The 27,250-nt window shown below is 38.1% G+C and overlaps 1 non-coding gene across 1 annotated transcript; it reads right to left on the bottom strand.

Moving 5' to 3' along the window:
• Positions 1–13,738: 13,738 nt before the first annotated feature.
• Positions 13,739–13,846, bottom strand: LOC148570582 (small nucleolar RNA R71). The gene has a single exon (XR_015907934.1). It is a non-coding gene; the product is annotated as a small nucleolar RNA R71 (small nucleolar RNA).
• Between the last annotated feature and the right edge of the window lie 13,404 nt (positions 13,847–27,250).

The following is a 27,250-nucleotide window of genomic DNA, read 5'->3' as shown; positions in this document are numbered from 1 at the left end:
TGAGATAGGAGATAAATGGGTAGTTAGGTTATTTTGTTATGTGTGGTATAGGATGGTATAGGATTAGGTGGACACTTGAGCTAATCAAAGATCTAATTCACTAAATCCACTTAACCATATTAATCTTACCTTAATCCTAGCCCAATCACAACCCTCCAAAGACCTCATGATATTTGTTTTCATGCATCAAATATTAGTTGATTGTTAGATGACTTGCTTATCTTTGAAAAACATGATTAAAGAAGAATTGAGTGATTAAACCCTAAACACTGAGCGAATAGAGTGAATACACATCCGGTGAGGGGTTTGATCGCTCAATTATATGTTCTTGTTCTTGTATTGTACCTTCTTGCAAGTTGTTTGTTAGTTTTGAAAATCTCAATTCAATTCTTTGGACATTGATCATAGTGCATTAACTCTTTGACTTGGCCCTAAGGCTTTCTTGGGATTGATTGAAATTTCATGGTTTGTTTCTAGCAACTTTCAGTAGATTAGATTTTAGTAGGTAATATCAAGGTTCGTTGCATGCATATAGGTAGTACATTAAATAAATTGTTTGCCCTTTCATTCATCTCCTTTGGTTGTGAATAGCATGAGGACATGCTAGTGTTTAAGTGTCAGAGAATTGATGAATCCATATTTTATGATAATTTTTTGTTAGAATTGAGATGATTTCATCATATAAACCTACATTTATTCCATTAAATAGCATGCTTTTGAGCTCTCCTCGTAAATTGTGCTTGATTATGAAAATATGCTCTTTTGTGCTTAATTTAACCTATTTTATTCTATTTTCCTTCCATTCAATATCTTGATCTTGTTTGTGAGTGATTTTAGATGTATAATGTAGGAATGGCTTAGTGAGAATGGAAGAAGAGCATGCAAGGATGAGGAAGCATGAAGAAACAAAGGAGAAGAGCAAAGCGATGTGTGCATGTGCACAACATCTTATGAATACGCACAGGCAGCAAAGCAAAGCAAAGTGTGCGAGCGCACATCATCTGGCGCATCACACGATCATCTAAAGTATCACACCGGTTTGAACAATTTTGCAATTCTTACCCCTATTTTTCCCCATTCAGATGGAGATGGGAGTGATCTTCTTCGAGCATGACCACCCATATATATATATATGAGGACCCGGTACATCATAATTTCTACGTAGTAGCCGCGGAGCCTTGTGTACGCATATACGTGGTACGTGACCATTTGTTTTAGCACCCGTTTAGTGATAAACCCCGATTTCGTGATTTATCTTGTGCTTATTTTGGGGGATTTTACCACCTTTTTCCACATTTATTCAATGAAATAGCATGGTTTTGTAATTCTCCCTTGAATTGTGCTCAAGTGTAAAAACATGCTTTTTAGGCCCTTAAATTGGTGATTTTAATTCACTTAAATTCCATTCGATGCCTTGATGTGTTTGTTGAGTGATTTCAGGTTTATAAGGCAAGTATTGGATGGAAGGAATGAGGAGAAAAGTATGCAAAGAAGAGAATGCATGAAGAAACAAAGATTGGGAATGCACCAATGGACGCGCACGCGTACAAGGCGCGCACGCGCAAAAGTGGTTTCGCATAAGCATGCGCACGCGTACATGACACGTCCGCGCGGATGAAGAATTTGCCAATCGACCCGCACGCGCACATGGCGCGTACGCGCCGATATCAGCACGTGACCCACTTAAAGGCAAAACGCTAGAGGTGATTTCTGAGCTGCCCAGGCCCAAATCCAACTTGTTTCTGAGTGTATTTCATGCAAAATTGAAGTTCAAGCAAAGGGGGAGTAATTAGTTGTAGGATTAGCATCATATAGTGTAGCTTCTAGAGAGAGAAGCTCCCTCTTCTCTCTAGAATTAGGGTAGATTAGGTCAATTTCATCTTAGATCTAGTTCCAATTTCATGATTTCATCTTGTTTTCTTTATGAATTCTTGCTTCTACTCTTTCACTTTCATGGTTTGTCGTGTTAATTTTCCTTTTATGCTCTCTTTTATGTTCATGCACTCATGATGGATTTGGTTACTTTTAATGAAATTTAATGTTTGATGTTCCTTTTATTGATGAATTGAGCGGTGAATTTACTTTCCTTGCAATTTGTAGTTGGTAGATTTTACTATTTCTTGTCATGTATTATGCTTTCCTTTTATGCCTTCCAAGTGTTTGACAAAATGCTTGGAAGGATGTTAGAGTAGACTTTGAGCATTCTTGGCTTGGAAAGAGTAATTAGGCAATCTTGAGTCATGAATACCCAACTAATGTTAGTAATCTAGAGTTGTTAGTTAATATGATTTCCATAGACTCTAATCTTTTGCTAATTCTATTAGTGAGTTGATTAGGACTTTTGGATTGAGATTAGCTAGTCTTGTTTGACTTTCTCTCATGGAAGATAACTTATACCTTCTTCCAATATTGGGGATGACGAAATGAGATAAATTATTGTTCATTATTGTGATATGATTAATTAATCTTGTTTGACTTTCCCCCTATGTGTTGGAGTTGACTAAATAAGATGAAGTAATCATTGTATGACTAGGATAGAAAGCCTATGATCTCAATTCTTGCCATGAATGTCTCTCTTTATTACTTGCTTTCTTTAGTTATTTACTTGATTTACTTTCCTTGTCATTTAATTTCTTGCCCCTCTAATCAACCAAAAACCCCCTTACCCCTTCATAGCCAATAAGCATACACTTCATTGCAATTCCTCGTGAGACGACCCGGAGTCCAAATATTCCGGTTAATTCTTATTTGGGGTTTGTTCCTTATGACAACCAAAATTTTTGCATGTGCGGATTCTTTGTTGGTGTAGAACTATACTTGCAACGAGAATTCATTCATTTTGTGTGAAATTCTACATCGACACGAGAGTTCACACATCAAAAATGGCGCCGTTGCCGGGATTGCAATGGTGCTATGTTATTAGTTATTGTATATATTGTGAATAGCTTGATTTTTGGTTTGCTTGTTGGTTTTTGCTAGTTGTAGGACTTAGTTTTCTTTATTTCTTGTTAGCTTTTGTTTTTATTTTCTCTTATCACCATGAATTCTCATCACTTTGGCTATGAGTATGGTTCAAACTATGTTGTAGGAAATAGAAGCTTCAATGAGGATGTGCATCAAGGATTTGGAGATCAAAGGTGGGAGGAGCCCCAAGCTTATGGACAACCTTCTTGGCAACAACCTCTTCCGGTTTCTTATGGGTACAATTCGAATCTTGATGCATACCAATCTAATGTATGTGATGACCCTCATTATGGTTATCAACCACAATCATCATATGCATATGAACCCCCTCCTCAACATAGCCCTCCACCATACTCACAAGCCTTCTACCACCATTCACCTCCATATGATTCCAACCCACAACCACCATAGCAACCACCATATGAACCATATATAGAGCCACTACCATTCCAACACCAATACTCCCATGAACCACAAAGTCCATACACACCACCTCAAGAATTTCACCAATATGAACCACCTTCCAACTACAATACCCCTCCCTCAAACAATGAACCCTCTCTTCCACTATTACCTCCCGATGAAGCCCTCATGCTAGAATTGAGAGATTTTGAATCTCATATCTTAAGGCAGCACGAGGAGGATGGAAAGAAGTTCAAGGAGATAAGAGCTAAGACGGCCATCATGGTGGAAGCCATTGGCAACATAGTCTCATTCTGCCTATGCCTATGCGATCAAGGCACTCCCATTGTTGAATGTGGAGAAGCAACCAAGGAGCTTAGTGAGGGAGTGAACTTGAAGCTTCAAGGTAGAAGAGAAGAGTTAAAGTAAGAGGTGCAACAAGAGGAGAAGGTAGAGATGATTGAACCAAAGGAAGTAGTAGTTAGAGCCTTAGGATATGTTGAGTACATAGAGGAATCATAAATTGAAGAGCATTCTTCCATGGAGTTTGAAGTTAATGTTGAGGAGGAGAGTGCACAATCTCTAAGACACAATGTGATTGAAGAATTGGAAGAAGTGTTCCAATCAATAGGCCCTCCTATTTATGATGATTTCGAATCAACATATGATCCTTTTGAGCTTGAAGAATCCTTCCCCACTATGCTCGGAATTGATGATGAGGTAGATTTCACTCAACCTCCTATGTATGATTTGAGTGATGGAGAAGAGCTAGAGGACATTGGTGAAGAAGAATGTGAACTTGAGGAAGCTTGGCAAGAGGTAGAGCATGAAGTATCTTGCTAAGTGGTGGAAGCCTTCCAAAAAGGATGGACGGGAGTAGAGCGCGCCTTGTCAAGACCATTGGGAACTCCTCTACCTAGGTTGTCATCTAATCTTTCATTCGAGTGGGTAAAACTTCTAACTCTTAGCTTTATTATCCCACTTGAATTTGGTTTGCTTGAGACGGATGGCCAACTTAGGGCGCTTTGTGGAATTAAGCGTAAGAGGAGGATGTTTAGTGGTTGGCATTGTAAGTCTAGGCTCATTATGGTTGAAGCTTCAAGGAGCAAAGGTTGGACTAGTGCTCAATTGGATGGGTCTAGAAGGATAGTTTGGTGCTTCCATGAGAATTCATCTCTCTTGCCACCCGGAAGAAATCACCATGATCAACTCAAGGACGAGTGTGAAAACAAAGTGTGGGATCCCGGATCACACAAGGAAGATCAACTTTGGGAGCCTATGGTTTGTGAAGAACTCCATCAGAGCTTGGAGTCATTAACCTTGAATGATGAAGCACAATGGAAGTCCAAGCATTGGTGGATGTTCAAGGATGGATTTAAGCACAAGCTACCTTGATGAGGAGCTCCCCATAAGTCCAACTTAAGGACAATAAATAAAAGTGCTAGGTAGGAGACAACCCACAATGGTAACATCCTTTCATTTTTCTCTTTTGTACATATTGGTAAAATATGTTTAATTTCATGTTTTGTTTAATTAGTTGAGTTTAATTGGGAGTCTAGTAGGTTAAATAAGGTTTTATGATGTTTTGGTAGCTGTTTAGAGGTTTGGAATGCTTGGTTTGGTGTAAAAACATAGAAAAATTTTGAAAAATAGAGCACCATCCACGCGCACTCACACTCCACGCGTACGCGTGCATCAAGCAATTTCAACCATCCACACGCACGCATCATGTACGCGTACACATGGATTGAATTTTTCCGCTTTCCATACATTCACCCGAGAGTTGTACCTGGAGTGTGCCAACTTTGTGCCTCAAGTCACGCGCACGCGTACCTTGCGCGTACGCGTCGACTCTCTGCTTTGCCATGCACGCGTCCGCGCACTGCGCGCGTACGCGCCGCTTCCATTTCGTCAATCCACGCTCACGCGCACATGACGCGCACGCGTGGATTGCCCTGTTTCACCCACCTTCTTTTCTTCTCTTCTTCCCATTTCTTTCCTTCTTCTATTCTCTTTCCACCCTTCAATCATCACCTAACACTACCCAACTCCATCCATAACCACTTCTTTTAGTTAGTTAGTTAATTGTTTAATTAGTATATTTTTATTTTGTTTTCTATTTTTCTTTATAAGTGTTGGATTATTAATATTGTTTACTATTTCTTGCTGCTGATTATTGAAGAGATGTTATTTTAACATCATTATTTTTAATTTTATTGTTGGATTTAATTGTTGAGATTATAATTTGTCACTTGGTTTTGAGTTTTCATGTTTAACATTTGTGAGCACCAAGTGAATGTTACATTGCCTTTATGCATCTTAACTCTTTGAATTGCATATTTTGGCCACCATGCATTCATTATCTATCGTTAGGCAATTGTACATTATCATAGCATTTTTTTTAGGTGATGCTTGTTTGTGGTTTACCCTTATTCACATCACTTATTTCATGCATTGAGATTGTAGAATTGTGAAATTGGATCTAAAGCTTACCTAGTGATATATTTTTTATCTTTGTAAAGCTTTGTGAATCATGCTTGCTATGTGATTGATTTCCACTTCTATATCCTTTTTCCTAAGTTCCATAGCATCCATGTATTTCAACTCTATGTCACTTAGGTGTGCAACAACTTCAATATGTGTCATTGTTTGATGTGTGAGCTCTCTATACCATTTTGTTTTCATCAAATTTACTTGCACATCAATCAATGTCTATGCATTATCCAATTTCACAATTGCTTGATTTTTGCTTGAATGCTTTTCTGCTTCTTCACTACTTGATTAGGCTGTTTTAGTCTACAAGTCCTTTAAAGTATCTCAAGCACACTAGAATGAGTGAAGTGCATGTTTTCTTTTGTGTAATTGTGACATAACTCTTTGTACTAGTGTGTGTGTATTCTAAACCGCGTGCAATTTTAGAACCCACACACCTATCTTTCATCAATGTCACACCAATTCACCCACTCAATTCTAGTGATTTACCTCATTCCAACAATTCACACTTCCTTGCTTTTGTATTTTCTCATCTTACAGTGTTTATTTTGTTTTTCATGATTGATGCACCATAAGCAAAAACGGAAGCGGGAGGAGGAACACGCAGCACCGGTTGACTTATCAAATGAAGGTGGCAACTCGGAAAGTCGCCGTACCCCCTTGCTCATTTAGTGCACCGAGGACGGTGCAAACTTTTAAGTGTGGGGAGGTCGTCCGACCACTCGGCGTCTTTGGGTGACAAGTTTCTAATCCCAACACTTTTGCATTTCATTTTAGGATTTTTAGTTACATTTTCTTATTTTGCATATGTATATATTAAGCTTAGTCAAAATCATGATATTTTCCAAGGATTTTATCTATAGGGCACCCCAATTGGTTGAAAATTTTTTTTTAGAACTTGCTTGAATTATACACTTTGTGGATCATGTTTTGAGCAAAGAACACAAGCATGTGAGATTTGAGCCTAATTGTGTGGTTACATCATACATAACCACTTATTTTCATTCTTGTGTGCATTATTCTCTTCCTATGATTGTAATCTTTGATTTGTTTGATTCTTTATGTCCATTATTTTGTGTATACATGCATTTATATAATTGAGGCCATTATTCAAATAGCTCACTTACCCAAATAGCCTACTTTTTATCTCCCATTATTAACCAATCTTGAGCCTATGCTTAACCCATTTGTTCATAATTGTAGTACATTACAAGCTTAAGTGAAAAACAATAAATATCCCTTGTTTGGATCTTTGATTAGCTTAGGCTAGTGAGAGTGTTCATTACTTGATTTTGGGAAGTTGGATACATTGGGTAGAGATAAAAGTGTGTTTATGTTTTTGTCAAAAAATTTTCAAGAATTGGGTACATACTCATATATTCATCATGTGTAAACCATATGCATTGATGACTCTTGTATATATTTTAGTTAAAAAAATTTATATTTTAAATTTATAATACAATAAGAAGGGAACAAAATGTCCCAAAGTTTAAAATTCCATAAATTCAATGCATATGTGTGAGAATTTAAAAAGAATACATGAGTGTGTGAAAAAGTGAAGAATGGATAGCTAGGCTTGTTTAGAATTGTTTAGGTTGTCATAGGTTAGTTGGGAAGTTTAAGTTAATCAAAGATTCGAATTTCAAGCTCACTTGACCATATGCATCCTACCTTGACCCTAGCCCCATTACAACCTATGGGAAAGTCCTCATGATATTTGTATGCATGCATAAAGTAATTGTTGATTGTTAGATGAAAAACAAGTCTTGGAAAGCATGATTAGGGGAGGAATTGAGTGAATCAACCCCATACACTTGAGTGCCTAGAGCGGATACACATCCGGCGAGGGTTTGATCGCTCAATTACATGTTTCCACCCATTATCATCTTTTCTTGCAAGTTTGTGAAATTTCTCAATGATTCAATTCAATTGTGGTTTGCTTTAATTGCTATTGCCTTAGCCCTTATGCTTGCATGTGTATTCTTGGAGAATGATTTATTTTGACTAAGCTATTGCATCATGTAAATAGATTGCATTTAGTTAGTTTGCAATGAATAAATGTTAATACCCCTTACTTCCTTTTTAATTTTAGCATGAGGACATGCTTAGTTTAAGTGTGGGGAGATTTGATAAACCCCGATTTCGTGATTTATCTTGTGCTTATTTTAGGGGATTTTACCACCTTTTCCCACATTTATTCAATGAAATAGCATGGTTTTGTAATTCTCCCTTGAATTGTGCTCAAGTGTAAAAACATGCTTTTTAGGCCCTTAAATTGGTGATTTTAATTCACTTAAATTCCATTCGATGCCTTGATGTGTTTGTTGAGTGATTTCAGGTTTATAAGGCAAGTATTGGATGGAAGAATTGAGGAGAAAAGCATGCAAAGAGGAGAATGCATGAAGAAACAAAGATTGGAAATGCACCAATGGATGCGCACGCGTACAAGGCACGCACGCGCAAAAGTGGTTTCGCATAAGCACGCGCACGCGTACATGACGCGTCCGCGCGGATGAAGAATTTGCCAATCGATGCCCACGCGCATAAGGCGCGTACGCGCCGATATCAACATGTGACCCACTTAAAGGCAAAATGCTGGGGCGATTTCTGAGCTGCCCAGGCCCAGATCCAACTTGTTTCTGAGTGTATTTCATGCAGAATTGAAGTCCAAGCAAAGGGGAGCAATTAGTTGTAGGATTAGCATCATGTAGTGTAGTTTCTAGAGAGAGAAGCTCCCTCTTCTCTCTAGAATTAGGGTAGATTTGGTCGATTTCATCTTAGATCTAGTTCCAATTTCATGATTTCATATTATTTTCTTTATGAATTCTTGCTTCTACTCTTTCACTTTCATGGTTTGTAGTGTTAATTTTCCTTTTATGCTCTCTTTTATGTTCATGCACTCATGATGGATTTGGTTACTTTTAATGAAATTTAATGTTTGATGTTCCTTTTATTGATGAATTGAGCGGTGAATTTACTTTCCTTTGCAATTTGTAGTTGGTAGATTTTACTATTTCTTGTCATTTATTATGCTTTCCTTTTATGCCTTCCAAGTGTTTGACAAAATGCTTGGAAGCATGTTAGAGTAGACTTTGAGCATTCTTGACTTGAAAAGAGTAATTAGGCAATCTTGAGTCATGAATACCCAACTAATGTTAGTAATCTAGAGTTGTTAGTTAATATGATTTTCATTGACTCTAATCTTTTGCTAATTCTATTAGTGAGTTGATTAGGACTTTTGGATTGAGATTAGCTAGTCTTGTTTGACTTTCTCTCATGGAAGATAACTTATACCTTCTTCCAATGTTGGGGATAACGAAATGAGATAAATTTTTGTTCATTATTATGATATGATTAATTAATCTTGTTTGACTTTCCCCCTATGTGTTGGAGTTGACTGAATAAGATGAATTAATCATTGTATGACTAGGATAGAAAGCCTATGATCTCAATTCTTGCCATGAATGTCTCTCTTTATTACTTGCTTTCTTTAGTTATTTACTTGATTTACTTTCCTTGTCATTTAATTTCTTGCCCCTCTTATCAACCAAAAACCCCCTTACCTCTTTATAGCCAATAAGCATACACTTCATTGCAATTTCTCATGAGACGATCTGGAGTCCAAATACTCCGATTAATTCTTATTTGGGATTTGTTCCTTGTGACAACCAAAATTTTTGCATGTGCGGATTCTTTATTGGTGTAGAACTATACTTGGAACGAGAATTCATTTATTTTGTGTGAAATTCTACATCGACACGAGAGTTCACACGTCAATTAGCACTCCTCTTTTTTATCTTGACGCCCCCTATGAGTTTCCTTTATTGTGACTGATGAGCGGATAATTTATACGCTTTTTGGCATTGTTTTTAGTATGTTTTTAGTAGAATCTAGTTACTTTTAGGGATGTTTTCATTAGTTTTTATGTTAAAACCCCCTATGAGTTTCCTCTATGAGTTTGTGTGTTTTTCTGTGATTTCAGGTATTTTCTGGCTGAAATTGAGGGACTTGAGCAAAAATCAGATTCAGAGGTTGAAGAAGGACTACTGATGCTGCTGGATTCTGACCTCCCTGCACTCAAAATAGATTTTCTGGAGCTAAAAAACTCAAAATGGCGCACTTCCAATTGTGTTAGAAAATAGACATCCAGGACTTTCCAGAAATATATAATAGTCCATACTTTGCCCAAGTTTAGTTGACGAAAACTGGCGTTCAACGCCAGCTCTCTACCCAATTCTGGTGTCCAGCGCCAGAAACAAGTTGCAAAGTGGAGTTCAACGCCCAAACTGGCACAAAAGCTGGCGTTCAACTCCAAGAATGACCTCTCCACGTGTAGACTTCGAGCTCAGCCCAAGCAAACTCCAAGTGGGACCCGGAAGTGGATTTATGCATCAATTACTTACTTCTGTAAACCCTAGTAGCTAGTTTATTATAAATAGGACTTTTTACTATTGTATGAGACATCCTGAGTTTTATCTTCGGATCATAGAAGTCTTGGTTACTCCGGTTCCCCTCTGGGGCCGAGACCAATGAACTCCTTTATTACTTATGTATTTTCAACGGTAGAGTTTCTGCACTCCATAGATTAAGGTGTGGAGCTCTGCTGTTCCTCAAAGATTAATGCAAAGTACCACTGTTTTCTATTCAATTCATCATATTTCGCTTCTAAGATATTCATTCGCACTTCAACCTGAATGTGATGAACGTGACAATCATCATCATTCCCTATGAACGCGTGCCTGACAACCACTTCCGTTCTACATTAGATTGAATGAGTATCTCTTAGATCTCTTAATCAGAATCTTCGTGGTATAAGCTAGATTGATGGTGGCATTCATGAGAGTTCGAAAAGTCTAAACCTTGTCCGTGGTATTCCGAGTAGGAATCTGGGATTGAATGACTGTGACGAACTCCAAACTCGCGAGTGCTGGGCGTAGTGACAGACGCAAAAGGATAGTAAATTCTATTCCAGTATGATCGAGAACCTCCAAGATGATTAGCCATACAGTGACAGCGCATCGGACCATTTTCACAGAGAGGAATAGGATGCAACCAATGACAAGGGTGATGCCTCCAGACGATTAGCCGTGCTGTGACAAAGCATTTGGACCATTTTCCCGAGAGGATTGAAAGTAGCCATTGGCACCGGTGACATCCTTACATAAAGCCAGCCAAAGAAAGGAGTAAGACTGATTGGATGAAGACAGCAGGAAAACGGAGATTCAGAGGAACGAATGCATCTCCATACGCTTATCTGAAATTCTCACCAATGATTTACATAAGTATTTCTATCCTTCTTTTATTACTAAATTTCGAAAACTACATAACTATTTTATATCTGCCTGACTGAGATTTACAAGGTGACCATAGCTTGCTTCATACCAACAATCTCTGTGGGATTCGACGCTTACTCACGTAAGGTATTACTTGGACGACCCAGTGCACTTGCTGGTTAGTTATTCGAAGTTGTGAAGATATGTAATAATTCACAACCTGAGTAAAAATTTCGCATACCAAGTTTTTGGCGCCGTTGCTGGGGATTGTTTGAGTTTGGACAACTGACGGTTCATCTTGTTGCTCAGATTAGGTAATTTTCTTTTTGTTTTATTTTCAAAAATTTTTCAAAAACCTTTCAAAAATTTCTCACCTGTTTTCGAAAAAAATAAAAAAAAAAGTTTTCAAAAATATATTTTTCTTCAGAATTTTTAAAGAATGAATTCTAGTGTTTCATGAAGCATGGCTGGCTGTAAAGCCATGTCTAATTCTTCTGGATAGGGCATGTTAGGCGTGTCATGTCTGGATACATACTAAAGCTTGACTGGCTATTAAGCCATGTCTAACCCTCAGATTGGAGCTTTAGTTTAAAGAGCATAAGATTCTTGGAATTCATATTAAAAATTTTGGAATCCTTATTTTTCTTTTTCACAATGATTTTCGAAAAAAAATTTAAAAGATAATACAAAAAAAAATCATAAAATCATAAAAATCAAAAATATTTTTGTGTTCTTGTTTGAGTCTTGAGTCATGTTATAAGTTTGGTGTCAATTGCATATTCATCTTGCATTTTTCGAAAATTCATGCATTCATAGTGTTCTTCATGATCTTCAAGTTGTTCTTGGTAAGTCTTCTTGTTTGATCTTGATATTTTAGTGTTTTATGTCTTTTTCTTGTTTTTCATATGCATTCATGAATTCTTTATGTCTAAGCATTAAAGAATTCTAAGTTTGGTGTCTTGCATGTTTTCTTTGCATTAAAAATTTTTCAAAAATGTGTTCTTGACGTTCATCATGATCTTCATAGTGTTCTTGGTGTTCATCTTGACATTCATAGCATTCTTGCATGCATTCATTGTTTTGATCCATAACTTTCATGCATTGCATCATTTTTCTTGTTTTTCTCTCTCATCATAAAAATTCAAAAATCAAAAAAATATCTTTCCCTTTTTCTCTCTTAAAATTTCGAAAATTAGATTTGACTTTTTCAAAAATTTTAAAAAAAATCTAGTTGTTTTTATGAGTCAAATCAAATTTTCAATTTAAAAATCTCATCTTTTTCAAAATCTTTTTCAAAAATCAAATCTTTTTCATTTTTCTTAGTTATTTTCGAAAATTATAAAAATGTTTTTCAAAAATGTTTTTCTTATCTTTATCACATAATTTTCGAAAATAACATCACCAATTAATGTTTTGATTCAAAAATTTCAAGTTTGTTACTTACTTGTTAAGAAAGATTCAAACTTTAAGTTCTAGAATCATATCTTGTGATTTCTTATGAATCAAGTCATTAATTGTGATTTTTTCAAAAATCAAATCTTTTTCAAAAACTAATTTCAATCATATCTTTTCAAAAATATCTTCTTATCTTATTTTTTTCAAAAATTTGATTTCAAAATATCTTTTCTAACTTCCTAACTTCTTATCTTTTCAAAATTTGTTTCAACTAACTAACTAACTTTTTGTTTGTTTCTTATCTTTTTCAAAACTACCTAACTAACTCTCTCTCTCTAATTTTTGAAAATATCTCCCTCTCTTTTTCAAAACTTCTTTTTAATTTTGGATTTTAATTTTCGAAAATTACTAACCTTTTTCAAAAACTATTTTCGAAAATCACTAACTCTTTTTCAAAAATTATTTTCGAAAATTCTCCCTCTCCCATCTTATTCTATTTATTTATTTATCTACTAACATCTCCTCATCTCAATTCACTGCCTTATCCTTACCCTTGTGTTTGGATTCTTCATTCTTCTTCACCCCTATTCCTTTTCTTTTTCTACTAACAATAAGGAACCTCTTTACTGTGACATAGAGGATTCCTCTTCTTTTCTTTTTCTCTTCTCTTTCTTATGAGCAGGGACAAAGAAAAAGGCATTCTTGTTGAAGCTGATCCAGAACCTGAAAGGACTCTGAAGAGAAAACTAAGAGAAGCTAAATTACAACAATCCAGAGACAACCTTATTGAAAATTTCGAACAAGTAAAGGAGATGGCAGCCGAACCCAACAACAATAATGCAAGGAGAATGCTTGGTGACTTTACTGCACCTAATTCCAATTTACATGGAAGAAGCATCTCCATTCCTACCATTGGAGCAAACAATTTTGAGCTGAAACCTCAGCTAGTTTCTCTGATGCAGCAGAACTGCAAGTTTCATGGACTTCCATCTGAAGATCCTTTTTAGTTCTTAACTGAATTCTTGTAGATCTGTGATACTTTTAAGACTAATGGAGTAAATCCTGAAGTCTACAGGCTCATGCTTTTCCCATTTGCTGTAAGAGACAGAGCTAGAATATGGTTGGACTCCCAACCTAAGGATAGCTTGAAATCTTGGGATAAGCTGGTCACGGCTTTCTTCGCCAAGTTCTTTCCTCCTCAAAAGCTGAGCAAGCTTAGAGTGGATGTTCAAACCTTCAAACAAAAAGATGGTGAATCCCTCTATGAAGCTTGGGAAAGATACAAACAGTTGACCAAAAAGTGTCCTTCTGACATGCTTTCAGAATGGACCATCCTGGATATATTCTATGATGGTTTATCTGAGCTATCAAAGATGTCATTGGACACTTCTGCAGCACCTAAAGAAAATGCCTGCAGAAGCTCAAGAACTCATTGACATGGTTGCTAATAACCAGTTCATGTACACTTCTGAGAGGAATCCTGTGAGTAATGGGACGCCTATGAAGAAAGGAGTTCTTAAAATTGATACTCTAAATGCCATATTGGCTCAGAACAAAATATTGACTCAACAAGTCAATATGATTTCTCAGAGTCTGAATGGAATGCAAGCTGCATCCAACAGTACTCAAGAGGCACCTTCTGAAGAAGAGACCTATGATCCTGAAAACTCTGCAATAGCAGAGGTGAATTACTTAGGTAAACCTTATGGAAACACCTATAATCCATCATGGAGAAATCATCCAAATCTCTCATGGAAGGATCAACAAAAGCCTCAACAAGGGTTTAATAATGGTGGAAGATACAGGTTTAGCAACAGCAAGCCTTTTCCATCATCCACTCAGCAACAGACAGAGAACTCTGAACAAAATACCTCTAATTTAGCAAACTTAGTCTCTGATCTATCCAAGGCCACTGTAAGTTTCATGAATGAAACAAGGTCCTCCATTAGAAATTTGGAAGCACAAGTAGGCCAGCTGAGTAAAAGGATCACTGAAATCCCTGCTAGTACTCCCCCAAGCAATACAGAAGAAAATCCAAAAGGAGAGTGCAAGGCCATTGACATAACCAAAATGGCCGAACCCAAAGAGGGAGAGGAAGACGTGAATCCCAAGGAGGAAGACCTCCTGGGATGTCCAGTGATCAATAAGGAGCTTCTCTTTGAGGAACCAAAGGAATCTGAGGCTCATCTAGAGACCATAGAGATTCCATTGAACCTCCTTATGCCATTCATGAGCTCTGATGAGTATTCCTCTTCTGAAGAGAATGAGGATGTTACTGAGGAGCAAGCTGCCAAGTTCCTTGGTGCAATCATGAAGCTAACTGCCAAATTATTTGGTATTGAGACTTGGGAAGATGAACCTCCCTTGTTCACCAATGAACTAAGTGATCTGGATCAACTGACATTGCCTCAGAAGAAACAGGATCCTGGAAAGTTCTTAATACCTTGTACCATAGGCACCATGATCTTTAAGGCTCTGTGTGACCTTGGTTCAGGAATAAACCTCATGCCCCTCTCTGTAATAGAGAAACTAGGAATCTATGGGGTGCAAGCTGCTAAAATCTCACTAGAGATGGCAGACAATTCAAGAAAACAGGCTTATGGACAAGTAGAGGACGTGTTAGTGAAGGTTGAAGGCCTTTACATCCCTACTGATTTCATAGTCTTGGATACTGAAAAGGAAGAGGATGAATCCATCATCCTAGGAAGGCCTTTCCTAGCCACAGCAAGAGCTGTGATTGATGTGGACAGAGGAGAATTGATCCTTCAATTAAATAAGGACAACCTTGTGTTTACAACTCAAGGATCTCTCTCTGCATCCATGGAGAGGAAGCAGAAAAAGCTTTTCTCAAAGCAGAGTCAATCAAAGCCCCCACAGTCAAACTCTAAGTTTGGTGTTGGGAGGCCACAACCAAACTCTAAGTTTGGTGTTGGGAGGTCTCAACAAAGCTCTGCACATCTATGAGGCTCCATGAGAGCCCACTGTCCAGCTATTGACATTAAAGAAGCGCTTGTTGAGAGGCAACCCAATGTTTATTTATCTAATTTTATTTTTGTTTTTCATGTTTTCTTAGGTTCATGATCATGTGGAGTCACAAAATAAACGAAAAATTTATAAACAGAATCAAAAACAGCGGAAGAAAAATCACACCCTAGAGGAAGCACCTGTCTGGCGTTCAACGCCAGAACAGAGCATGGTTCTGGCGCTGAACGCCCAAAATGGGCAGCATCTGGGCGCTGAACGCCAGAATTGCACCCTGGAGAAGAGCTGGCGCTGAACGCCTAGAACAAGCATGGTTCTGGCATTCAACGCCAGAAATGGGCAAGAAACGGGCGTTGAACGCCCAAAATGGGCACCAACCTGGCGCTGAACACCCAGAGTTGTGTGCAAGGGCATTTTACATGCCTAATTTGGTGCAAGGTTGTAATTCCTTGAACACCTCAGGATCTGTGGACCCCACAGGATCATCTCAGGATCTATGAATCTCACAGGATCCCCACCCACCTCACCCTCTCTCTCTCCATTCATGGTCATCCCTTCTGTTTTCCATTCACCACTCACATCCATACACACATCCCTCTATCTCCTCCATATCTTCTTCTTCTTCATCTATTCTTTCTTCTCTTGCTCGAGGGCGAGCAATATTCTAAGTTTGGTGTGGTAAAAGCATAAGCTTTTTGTTTTTCCATTACCATTAATGGCACCTAAGGCCAGAGAAACCTCAAGAAAGAGGAAAGGGAAGACAAATGCTTCCACCTCTAAGCCATGGGAGATGGAAAGATTCATCTCACAAGCCCATCACTAAGAAAAGGATGGAGCAAACAAGAGAGCACATTCATGAATCTCAACAGGCACATGAAGAAGCTCATCATCAAGAAATCCCTGAGATACATCAAGGGATGCACTTGCCTCCACAGAATTTTTGGGAGCAAATCAACACCTCCCTAGGAGAATTAAGTTCCAACATGGGACAATTAAGGGTGGAACATCAAGAACACTCCATTATCCTTCATGAAATTAGAGAAGATCAAAAAGCAATGAGGGAGGAGCAACAAAGACAAGGAAGAGACATAGAAGAGCTCAAGGACATCATTGGTTCCTCAAGAAGGAAACGCCACCATCACTAAGGTGGACTCATTCCTTGTTCTTACTTTCTCTGTTTTTCGTTTTCTCTATGTTATGTGCTTATCTATGTTTGTGTCTTCATTACATGATCATTAGTAGTTAGTAACTTTGTCTTAAATTTATGAATATCCTATGAATCCATCACCTCTCTTAAATGAAAAATGTTTTAATTCAAAAGAACAAGAAGTACATGAGTTTTGAATTTATCCTCGAACTTAGTTTAATTATATTGATGTGGTGACAATGCTTCTTATTTTCTGAATGTATGCTTGAACAGTGCATATGTCTTTTGAAGTTGTTGTTTAAGAATGTTAAATATGTTGGCTCTTGAAAGAATGATGACAAGGAGACATGTTATTTGATAATTTTAAAAATCATAAAAATGATTCTTGGAGCAAGAAAAAGCAGCAAAGAACAAAGCTTGCAGAAAAAAAAAATATAGGCGAAAAAAAAGAGAAGAAAAAGCAAGCAGAAAAAGCCAAAATCTCTTAAAACCAAGAGGCAAGGGCAAATAAAAAGGATCCCAAGGCTTTGAGCATCAGTGGATAGGAGGGCCTAAAGGAATAAAATCCTGGCCTAAGCGGCTAAACCAAGCTGTCCCTAACCATGTGCTTGTGGCGTGTAGGTGTCAAGTGAAAACTTGAGACTGAGCGGTTAAAGTCAAGGTCCAAAGCAAAAAAAAAGAGTGTGCTTAAGAACCCTGGACACCTCTAATTGGGAACTTTAGCAAAGCTGAGTCACAATCTGAAAAGGTTCACCCAGTTATGTGTCTGTGGCATTTATGTATCCGGTGGTAATACTGGAAAACAAAGTGCTTAGGGCCACGGCCAAGACTCATAAAGAAGCTGTGTTCAAGAATCATCATACTGAACTAGGAGAGTCAATAACACTATCTGAACTCTGAGTTCCTATAGAAGCCAATCATTCTGAACCTCAATGGATAAAGTGAGATGCCAAAACTATTCAAGAGGCAAAAAGCTACAAGTCCCGCTCATCTGATTGAAGCTATGTTTCATTGATAGTTTGGAATTTATAGTATATTCTCTTCTTTTTATCCTATTTGATTTTCAGTTGCTTGGGGACAAGCAACAATTTAAGTTTGGTGTTGTGATGAGCGGATAATTTATACGCTTTTTGGCATTGTTTTTAGTATGTTTTTAGTAGAATCTAGTTACTTTTAGGGATGTTTTCATTAGTTTTTATGTTAAATTCACATTTCTGGACTTTAGTATGAGTTTGTGTATTTTTCTGTGATTTCAGATATTTTCTGGCTGAAATTGAGGGACTTGAGCAAAAATCAGATTCAGAGGTTGAAGAAGGACTGCTGATGCTGCTGGATTCTGACCTCCCTGCACTCAAAATGGATTTTCTGGAGCTACAGAATTCAAAATGGTGCACTTCCAATTGCGTTGGAAATTAGACATCCAGGGCTTTCCAGAAATATATAATAGTCCATACTTTTCCCAAGTTTAGACGATGCAAACTGACGTTCAATGCCAGCTCTCTACCCAATTCTGGCGTCCAGCGCCAGAAACAAGTTGCAAAGTGGAGTTCAACGCCCAAACTGGCACAAAAGCTGGCGTTCAACTCCAAGAATGACCTCTCCACGTGTAGACTTCGAGCTCAGCCCAAGCAAACTCCAAGTGGGCCCCGGAAGTGGATTTATGCATCAATTACTTACTTCTGTAAACCCTAGTAGCTAGTTTATTATAAATAGGACTTTTTACTATTGTATGAGACATCCTGAGTTTTATCTTCGGATCATAGAAGTCTTGGTTACTCCGGTTCCCCTTTGGGGCCGAGACCAATGAACTCCTTTATTACTTATGTATTTTCAACGGTAGAGTTTCTGCACTCCATAGAGTAAGGTGTGGAGCTCTGCTGTTCCTCAAAGATTAATGCAAAGTACCACTATTTTCTATTCAATTCATCGTATTTCGCTTCTAAGATATTCATTCACACTTCAACCTGAATGTGATGAACGTGACAATCATCATCATTCCCTATGAACGCGTGCCTGACAACCACTTCCGTTCTACATTAGATTGAATGAGTATCTCTTAGATCTCTTAATCAGAATCTTCGTGGTATAAGCTAGATTGATGGCGGCATTCATGAGAGTCCGAAAAGTCTAAACCTTGTCCATGGTATTCCAAGTAGGACTCTGGGATTGAATGACTGTGACGAACTCCAAACTCGCGAGTGCTGGGCATAGTGACAGACGCAAAAGGATAGTAAATTCTATTCCAGTATGATCGAGAACCTCCAAGATGATTAGCCATGCAGTGACAGCGCATCGGACCATTTTCACAGAGAGGAATAGGATGCAACCAACGACAAGGGTGATGCCTCCAGACGATTAGCCGTGCTGTGACAAAGCATTTGGACCATTTTCCCGAGAGGATTGAAAGTAGCCATTGGCACCGGTGACATCCTTACATAAAGCCAGCCATAGAAAGGAGTAAGACTGATTGGATGAAGACAGCAGGAAAGCGGAGGTTCAGAGGAACGAATGCATCTCCATACGCTTATCTGAAATTCTCACCAATGATTTACATAAGTATTTCTATACTTCTTTTATTACTAAATTTCGAAAACTACATAACTATTTTATATCTGCCTGACTGAGATTTACAAGGTGACCATAGCTTGCTTCATACCAACAATCTCCGTGGGATTCGACCCTTACTCCCGTAAGGTATTACTTGGATGACCCAGTGCACTTGCTGGTTAGTTATGCGAAGTTGTGAAGATATGTAATAATTCACAACCTGAGTAACAATTTCGCATACCAGTGACTTCATCCGGACACCCTACATCATCCCTTTCCTGAGGATCCTGCACACCATCATCCTATATCTCCTGAGGACCACGTTGTTCCTCAGCCTGCCCCAGTTGAACAGCATGCACCTGAGTATCAACGCGAGCCTATTCATGAGTGGTGGAATCTTCCTCTAGCCGATTTTATCACCTTTGTCTGGTGCATAGACCAAAGAGAAGTCTGGACCTTCTAAGGAGACATTAGATCAGATAATTGTGCTTGGACCTTCATTCTTGATGGACGCGAGCAGACCCATGTTCTCAATCCACCCTGCACATTTGGATGTTAGTAGTGACATCATTATCTAAAGGGTTTCAAAGATTATAGAGATTTCTGACGGCAATGATGAGGATCCAGAGGAGGATATGGAGGTGATAGAGATCCTGTCTTCTGAAAATGATGATTGACCACGGACAGTTATGATGGGCAGCATATTTTGGAGCGTCTCCAGCTTAGCATAGACTTTTATGTTTTGTATCTCACTTTTGGTTAGATCCGTCGAGAGATTAGGGATTGTATAGCTTTGCTAGGCTAGTTCGGGTACCAGTTTAGAGGTTTCCTAAATGGACCAGGGTCTGGAGTGTTATATATGTATATGTATAAGTAAACCTAAGCTATATAAGATGGTACATTGAATGGTTTCCTTTTGTATGACTTTTCTGTATATAATGTATATTTTATATATATATCAAAACAAAAGGTGTATATCGCTAAATTCAGCCTATACCAACAACAATATGTAAGTAAATGCATAACAGGCAAAATATACATAATAAGTAATATTTATTTAGGAAGCAAGTTGGTAACACTCGGTTTTCAGTATGATCATGACATGCTGGAAATTGGGTCATTACAATTTGGTATCAGAGCAATTCTTCCTGTTAGATCTTGGGGAAATGGATTGAATCGTGCTTTATTACATTCTCTAAGTTGTGTCTCATGCATTTAGGATATCTTTATGATATGGATTGCATGACTGCCATTGTGTATTCATTTTAGAGACTATTCACACTTTACCTGAAATCTTAAGATTAATCACCTTAATATGGAATGTTGGGTGTGAACAGGATCTTGATGGCTGCACAGGGACAAGGACGTGGTAGGTGAGGTGAGAATTCAGGAGATATTCCGATGAGAGGCGTGGATGCTTTTATAGCTGCGGTAAATACCATGGCTGATGGCGTGTGTGAAACAACAACTGCTATTACCCGAGCAATTGATCGTTTAGAGGAAATGAATGGTGAATGTAATGGTGAGCGCAATGGAGATAACAATGGTTAAGGGAACACCTATGATGCTGGCCATTTTTCTGAAGCTGAATCCACCTATGTTTAAGGGAACACTTATTGTGACTGAAGCCGACAATTGGTTCAGTGGTATCGAGAAGTCGTCGTGAGTGCAACATGGGCCAAAAGGAAAACATGTGGAACTTGCGACATATATGCTAGAAGGAGAAGCTGAGCAATGGTGGCTTCGAGTACAGTGGTTGCTACAGCAGAATACTGGAGAGATTCTGGGATACTTTCAAGGTAGAATTCTACAAGAAGTACTTCCTGGATCAGTTCGTGATGCCAAAGAAATGGAACTGATGCAGTTGAGGCAGGCAAATATGTCGGTGTCAGAGTACACTTGAAAATTTAAAGATCTGTGCCGATTTTCCAAGATTTGTTAGGGAAATCCAAATGACTTTGAGGAATGGAAGTGTTTGGAGTTTGAAGGAGGACTTCGTGACGAGCTAATGCATTCATTAGTTCCATTGAAAAAACAAAATTTCACAGAGCTTATTAACAAGAGTCAATTGATGGAAGATTGCGAGAAGAAGATGGCAGTATCAAGAATGAGTCATCCAAGTTTAGCACCAAGGACATTTAACAATTTCAACTGGTATGCGGTACAAAAAAGGATGAATTTTAAGGCACTTGGAGTACTTGTGCGAGGGAATCAGCAAGTTAAGAACATCCCTATTCACTCTATTGTAGGGAATGACAATAGGTTAAGGTAGAATGCTGGCAAGTGACCTCAGTAGGTCTAAGTGGACATGACATTTAAGCAGTGTGATAAGAATCATCCTGATAGACCTTGTCAATTTGGAGCGATTGTCAGCTATAACTGCAGTGAACCGGGACATATGGTGAGGAATTGTCTAAAGAGGTTTGTTCAATAACCATTTAGAGCCCAACAGCAAAGACGATACTGTGTATTTCAGACTCCCTGATTCAAGGTTAGTGTTGTGTCAAGACTCACTTCTAAACTGTATTGTACGATTTGAGTGCGTCACATTCTTTTATTTCTTTAACTACTGCGCGTGAGTTAGGATTAATTTTCTCAAAACTAAATTTTGATTTGATTGTTCATACACCCACATCCCAAAATGCTTTGACTAGCCTAGTATGCCGACATGTAGAATTTGTCATAAACAGTAAAACATTTGCATATGACCTAGTGTGCTTGCCTTTACATGGTTTAGACATTATCTTAGGGTTGGATTGGTTATCCAAGAACCGTATTTTTTTGGACTATTTTGAGAAGACTGCTATCATTTTATCTAAAAATATACCTACTGAACCAGTGTTATCCTATGCTTTCTATTTAAATTTTGTAATTGCTACCTATAATGGGAGTAAGTGTCAGTAGTATATTCTGTTAACGGCTAGCTCAAACGGAAACGGATAAATTTTGGAATAGATCCGACTGGTGAAGTAATTTTCTGATATTTTATACTAGAGTTTTCTCCTCAGCGAGAGATAGAGTTTGACATTGATCTGATACCTAGAGTTGGACTGATCTCAATAGCACTTTATCGGATGTCACCATTGCCACTGAAGAAGCAGTTAGATGAGCTACTTAGGAAGAAGTTTGTTCGTCCAAGTGTGTCACCGTTGGGAGCTCCAATACTGTTGGAAAAGAAGAAGGATAGAAAAATGAGGTTGTGCATAGATTATTGACAGTTGAATAAGGTCATTATCAAGAATAAGTATCCACTTCCTCGGATAGACGATCTGATGGATCAATTGAAGGGCGCGTCAGTATTTTTGAAGATTGATTTGCGATAAGGTTATCACCAGATTCGGGTAAGAGGGGCAAATATAGCAAAGACTGCATTTAGGATCAGATATTGACATTATGACTATACAGTTATGTCTTTTGGATTGACGAATGCTCTAGCGGTATTTATAATTTTATGAACCATATCTTTTGTCCGTATCTAGATTGGTTTGTGGTAGCCTTTATAGACGACATTCTCATTTATTCTAAAATAGAAGAGGAATATGAAGAGCATCTGAGGAGTGTACTACAGATATTAAGGAAGCGAAAGTTGTATGCAAAGTTATCGAAGTGTGAGTTTTGGGCAACCGAAGTGGCATTTTTAGGACATGTGATTTGACAAGGAAGAATAGCAGTAGATCCTTCAAAGATTGAAGTGGTATTGCAGTGGAAGCAATTTATTAATATTACTGAAGTTTGGAGTTTTCTAGGGTTGGCTAGATACTACCGAAGTTTTATCAAAGGATTTTTGCAGATAGCTTTACGTTCGTCACGACTTACCTGTAAGGAAGTTCCATTTGAGTAGATAGAAAAATGTGAGAATATTTTTGATACTCTAAAAGAAAAGCTGATGAAAGCACCAGTTTTGACGTTGTCGGATCCACAAGAACCTTCCGAAGTGTATTGTGATGCTTCTTTTAAAGGTTTAGGATATATGTTAATGCAACATAGGAATGTGGTAGCTTATGCTTCACGACAGCTAATACCTCACAAGAAGAACTACCCAATGCATGAATTGGAATTAGCTGCAGTGGTTTTTGCAGTCAAGATATGGAGATATTATCTGTATGGAGTACAGTTTGAAGTTTTTTCTGATCACAAGAGTTTGAAATACATCTTTGATTAGAAATACCTCAACATGAGACAGAGGCAGTGGATGGAGTTCCTAAAGAATTATGAGTTTAAGTTGAGTTATCATCCTAGGAAGGCGAACGTAGTTGCGAACGCTGTAAGTCAGAAGAGTTTAAGTATTTCGTGGATGATGATAAAGGAAGAGGAGTTGATTTCGGTTTTTGAGAATCTAAATTTGGGAATGAAGGAGACGTCCGAAGGAGTTGTTATGGCCAATTTGTACCTGGCATCTGATTTCAAGACAGTTATTCAGAAAGCATAAGCTCATGATACAGAAATGTCAGCACTAATAACACGGCTAAAAGTAGGTCAGCTAGAGGAAATATACCAAGATTGAGAGGATTTGTGGAGATACAAAAGCAAAATTTGTGTACCTACTCAAGAAAATTTGCGGCAAAGAATTTTGATAGAAGCCCACCAGAGTAGATTTTATATGCATCCCGGTATAACTATGATGTACCAAGACCTGAAACGTGTGTTTTGGTGGCCAGCGTTGAAGAAGGATGTGGCTAAGTATGTTTTGAAGTGCCTAACCTGTCAGAAGATAAAAGTGGAACATAAAAAACCCTTAGGAACCTTACAACTTTTGGATATACCTCAGTGGAAATGAGAAAATATCACCAGAATTTCGTAACTGGGTTACCAAGAACATCGTCAGGACATGACGCTATTTGGGTAATAATGGACAGATTGACTAAGTCAGCATATTTCCTCCTGATACGAGTTGATTATACCTTGGAAAGACTTGCGTTGGTATATTCAAGGGACATTGCGATTGCATGAAGTACCTTCATCGATTGTTTCCGATTGAGACCCAATATTTATGTCTAGATTTTGGGGAGACTTTTGGAAAGCATTTGGAACAGAGCTACACATCAGTACAGGATATCATCTCCAACACAGATGGATAGTTAGTGCGAACAATCCAAACCTCAAGAAAACCAATTCGGCAACCGCCAATTTAACAAATCAATAACTCAATATATTCAACATTCTCAAATAGTCAATAATTCCACCAGAAAAGCAATTACAATAATCCAGAGCACTCAATTCAATCCATAAGACTCACAAAATCATAAAATAAAATATATTTTTCACATCAATATCTATTTATAACAATTTTACGATATAAAATAAGTTTTAAGAAAAGTGCCCTTACCTTGAATAGTCGAAACCCGAAAGCTATACCGTGTGTCAAAAACCCCTTCTTCTCGACCCGTAATAGCGGCAGCCACAATCACAACTTCATTTCATCTCTGCAGCAACCGCAGCGACTCTAATTGCTACATGCAACCTTGAAAACTCAACCCTATCGCAATAATGCCGCAATTTCCTCAGCAATATATAACTGAAAATAGCGACTAAAAGGGTTCGAACTTACAAATAATCGAGAAATTGGAGCAGCGGCAACTCCGGTGATGATGGAGCAACTTGGTGACGGCATACCAGTCTCTCTTTCTCGCATGCAACAGCTCTAACATCCACCACCGCCACCTCCTCTCCTACGTTCAAACCCAACGGCGACGGCGGCAACTTCTGACAGGTTTGACGGCGATGGCTCGTGAGGACAATAATGAGGCATGAATAGTACAGTAGCGGCGTCAACCTAGCAGTAGCAACTCCCTCTCGCGCCTCCTCTTCCCTACCCTGTCTGACGATGACAACGGCGACGATGACAAGGCGCGGCAACTGGGAGACACTGGCTCCAATGGCGGCATGGGTCCCTTTCCTCCTCCTCTCTTCGATCGCGTTGCTCCCTCTCTCCACGACGGCCATGGGCTCCCCACATACAATGGATTGGCGGCGGATCGGCCCCGGCAAGGCCTCCCCCTCCCTTCCTTCTTCTTCGTTCAGCTCTCTCTTCCCCTTTCTCTCTTTCCTTTCTTTCTTTCTTTCTTATGTTTGTGTGTGTATGACAGTAAGGAGAAGAGATGTGAGGGTTAGGGTTAGGTAAAATTAGGGTTTTGATTTGGGAATTAGGGTTTGGCTAAAGTAAATTAGGGTTTATGTATGAAATTGGAGATTTTTTTATAAAATAAGAATTTTAATAAAAATTGAAGAGTAGAGTAATAATTTTAAGAACCAAATTAAAATACAAAACAATTATCTTTGAAATGCCATTTTTATTATCAATTTGTAAATTTATTTTCAAATAAATACTAATTCAATAGAAATATAGATAATCAAATTAATTTTTCCTTTAAAATCATAAATAATGATCATAATCGAATTTCTAAAAATCTGAGGTCTTACATCGGGCACCTTTATCATACTGAGAACCCCTGGTTCTCATTCCATACATATATTGTTGTTTTTAAATGCAGGATGTGATACACCACGTTGAGCTTGCTGGAGACTCTTGGGACACGAAGATCTACCTTTGGGACTTTATACTTTGTGTTTTGTATATGCGCATGTATATAGATTCTCTGCTTGATATATTATATTTTTGTCCCTCTTAGAGGTTGATTTGGAGAAACAGATTTACTATATAGTCTTTTGGGATTTTGGGGTTCGAATCACGGCCTCTGGACCAAATCAAAACAAAACACCACTATCATCAATCCACCACCAAATACTTACAACAAAAATCAATCATAAGCACAAACAAATAGAAGGCAAACAAATTTAAAGAACAATTACAATAAGTATCACAGTTACCAGTTAAACGGAATTTATCAGATAGGCAAACCAAAACACTTAAGCACACCCATACAAAGCAAACAAATGCAACATGATATATGCCTATCCTACTGGCCATGAGCTGACGTGTTGTTTACTTTGCCAAAACCTGACATATCTGGTAGCTAACCCGAATATTGTTCACTTGAAAATCGATAGGCAGTACACCACCACGATCCCTACCTAGTGAGCGGTACACCACCACGATCTCACCATTGCGAGCGGTACACCACCACGATTCTCACAAGATTTTCAATTGGAAAACACACACTCGTGGGTGGTAAATAACAACGATCCAAACATTGCAACACTGGACAAGCAGTACACCACCACGATCCTTGCCAGGTCAAAACTCACATTCAAAGCCATAATCTTTTAAAATCTTGACCCGGAGCAAGCGGTGACAGAACTCAACCTTTGCCTCTTCCCCGATGTCTTGAATGTTTATCAGAGCAAATGGACCATGCCACTGCCTCTTACCTGGTCACATACATCTCAATCAGATTCAAATTTCATTTTCAAAACTATTCTTAATATCATTCTATTTATTTAAAAATTCAGACTTTAAAATCAATCCTTATCATCCTTCATTATCACACTCAATCTTGTCACACCTCCCATTCCATTCATCAATAATTTCAAACTCATAACATAATTCATTTTTTTCATTAAAAATTTTTAAAACATCATTATTTAATTTATATCAATTCAATAAACTCATTTCCATTCCATTAAATACCTAAAACATAATTCTTCCATCAAACAAACCAAAATAAAAGACTAAAAGATTCTAACAAATCTCTGCCACAGGAGAGCAAAGCACATAAAAGAAAAGAATGTATTAATTAAAGGGATCTCTGCCATAGGAGAGCAAAGAGAAAAGATAGAAAGACATTAAAAGACTGTCTGCCACATGAGAGCAGATGCAACCTGGTTTGGACCTTAGGGCCAAATGTATAGTGGGGACGCCCCTGGTTCTCACTTTATACATATTCTATTATTTTTCAAATACAGATCGAGAGTCACCTAACTGAGCATTCTGAAGACGCTTTGGGAGCGAAGATCTACCTTATGGTTTTTTTTCTATATTATGTATTTAGTTATCTATATGTGTACTTTCTCCACTTTTGTATAAAAACATGTTTTATCCCTCTTAGAGGTTGACTATGGAGAACTAGGCGTTGTATATTGTCTTTTG

This window comes from Arachis ipaensis, chromosome B3 (assembly GCF_059453495.1).
Source record: "Arachis ipaensis isolate K30076 ecotype BB chromosome B3, ASM5945349v1, whole genome shotgun sequence".
Taxonomy (NCBI): Eukaryota; Viridiplantae; Streptophyta; class Magnoliopsida; order Fabales; family Fabaceae; genus Arachis; species Arachis ipaensis.
Note: the sequence above shows the minus strand (reverse complement) of the source record. Positions and strands in the feature narration are given on the sequence as shown.